Genomic DNA, 2,951 nt, shown 5'->3' with positions numbered 1-2,951 from the left:
CAATAATATATAAATAATAAAATCATTCATTTTTTAAAAATTGTATAGAATTGATTCACTTATTTAAAATTATAATATCAAAATATTTTAAATCAAAATTCTTATCACGTCTTTACTATATGTATATATTACTAACAAGGAGTTTACATATGCTTTTGGTTGTCAGTTTTCACCTAACCGAGGCACACTTAGACATTAGACATACAGATACAAAATATTAATAGAGTGTATTTAGTTTGTATTTTTTTATTTTTATTTTTTAATCATTTTTGTTTTCGAAAAATTTGATTGAGTGTAGGGTATAACATATTTCAATTGGCCACTCTTTAGTATTTTATATTCCACAATATTCTTAATGTTATACATCTTAACTGATATAGGAATGTCAACGGGGTAGGGCGGGGGCAGGGGATGCCTCCCTGTTCCCCATCTCCACCCTCAGAATTACTTCCCATCCCCGTCTCCATTCTCCATCGTGGAGGAATATTGTTCTCTATTCTCATTTTTCACAGGGCCCATTCTCCGCGGGGACTCCATTCCCTATCTCTCTAATAGTTTTGACTAATCATTAATTTCTATAGAAATAGAGTTGAAAGTATCCATCCTATAAAAAAAATAGCAAGATTTTATACAAAAAGTCCAAAGTCCAAACGTCAAGATGATGATGACTTTCAAAATAACGCAGTGGGAGACGTCATGGCGAGGTGGGGGACACGACATCAAAGAGGAGAATGGACAGAATGACAGAATTGTGGAAAGGAACGCCACGAATATAGAAAACGACACGGTAAGGGGTGACAATGTGGGGAGACGGGAGAGTGGCGAGGGGGTGGCTACAGAGAGGTTGGATGGAGTGTGGATGACGTTGGAGATCTATGAACTAAAGAAGGGTTATACAAATAATGATTAGGATTTTGAGTCTATATATATATATATATATATATATATGACATGTGAAATGACTAAAAAATATATATGAGAAATAAACTATTAAAGACATAAGCAAATTTAGAATTTCGGGGATTAGCGGAAACGGGACGGGGATCCCCGCTCCAGTCCGCCCCAGTCCCCGCGCCTGCCTCGGGGAAATTTCGTCCCTCATCCCCATCCCCATCCCCGCAAAAAAAATTTCCCACAGTCGGATCTCCATTCGGAGCAGTCCCCGCAAGGATCTCCGCATCTGACATGATAATTTTCCTCCTTGTTTTCAAATTGTTGCTCAATTTCAAATTCATTGATGGGATCATTCTCAGAGCTTCCTTGACCAAACAAACAATCTGGATTCATTACCTTGAGATTCAATGTGAAAAAGTGATTTGGTCGATTGTACGGTCAAAAAATGGCAAGCATGTAAGTGTGAGTTGTGCATTTGTTAAGCAGTTCAGCTCTTCCTCTTTCTCATCAAGAATTTTCATGGGTTCAACCTTTATATCTTCACCATCATCAGAGTTAACTTGATACGAATCCATCATTGAATCTCTTATTGTAGGACCTTCATGACTTTTCAAAATCTTGCATCATCCCATTAGAATACTCCGTATTTGATCTCTCTTGACTATCCTCAAGTGGTATGTTTAGATCAACCATCAATTATCTAATGTTTATTCTAGCTGCCCCACTTGAGTGAGTATCATAATCCATATCCATAGAAGTTCATCCACACAAGTCGACCAAAAAAACAAATAACTCCAAAAGATGAGCATTTGTCCAATAGTTTTGCCAACCCCTTATTAAACGTATATCCACGTCATCACGTAATCAATACCTAAGTCACACAAAATCTTATTAGAATTGATAATAACATAATAAAATAAATGTTATCTATGAAACATAAAATAATAAAAATAATTAAGTAAACGCTACGAATAATAAACCTTTTGTAAAACAAAATACCATCTACTTCCGTCGGATATCTATAATAAATTTTTTTCACTTTTTTTATGTGTTGTTGACCAATGGCATGAACTATAAAATTCTTCAATGTCGTTAGACATTCCACTTTGTGTGAATGTATACAAAGGTTGACTGAGCAGAATTAAATACAATACATCCATCTTGATCATATACTATTTCATCGTCATAATGAATAGATAACAATAGAATTCTAGATATTTTAGAGAGTAAAAATCAGATGAAAAAATAATAAAATGTGAAAAGAATGAATAAGAGATAACTAATTTTTGTTCTAAACAACTTCGGTGGAATATATAAAGATGGAGGAAGGTTCGTCGAGGTTGGGAGTCGCACGAAGTTGTTAACAGAACTTCAAGTATTTATGTGGAGTTCGCTGAGGAGTTAGGCGAACTTTGTCAAAATGCTGAAGTTCGTCAAAGAGTTTGGCGAACTTGCCTTCAACGTAAAAAAAAAAATTAAATCTCTAAAAATAAAATAAAATTATTTTTTTAAAATTAAATTTTTTTATTTTATTTCAAAAAAAAATCCTAAGAGTTTAATCTTATGATTATTTTATGACTTAAAATTTTTTAATTGGAGACGTGTAAAGGTTTTTAGTAGGGATGACAACGGAATAGGGCGGAGGTGGGGGATACTTTTCCGCTCTCCGTCCCAACTCCTAAATTTGCTCCCCATCTCCATTTTCCGCGAATCTCTATTTCTTGTGGACCCCATTCTCCATCTTCCTATATTGATCATTTATATGAAAGTTCTAATGAAAAATTAAAAAAAATCAGAAAATATTATTACAACATATAAGGACACAATTACACAGTGATACAATTACGCAGTGATGAAAAGAGAAAAGGACGCCACGATCAGAGACAATGAGACGGTGAGGGGGTGACGACACGATGAGCACCAAGTAGGAGTGGCTAGGGGTATAGTTGTAACGCTATGGGAGACTGGGATTTGCGAGTTCTAGCCTTTTGGGTTGACTGATGGGTGAGACGACGCAATGTTAGTGTTATGGAGATTGGAGAGAAGGGAAGACAGTT

This window comes from Arachis ipaensis, chromosome B06 (genome assembly GCF_000816755.2).
Source record: "Arachis ipaensis cultivar K30076 chromosome B06, Araip1.1, whole genome shotgun sequence".
NCBI classification, from domain to species: domain Eukaryota; kingdom Viridiplantae; phylum Streptophyta; class Magnoliopsida; order Fabales; family Fabaceae; genus Arachis; species Arachis ipaensis.
This window is presented reverse-complemented; position numbering follows the sequence as displayed.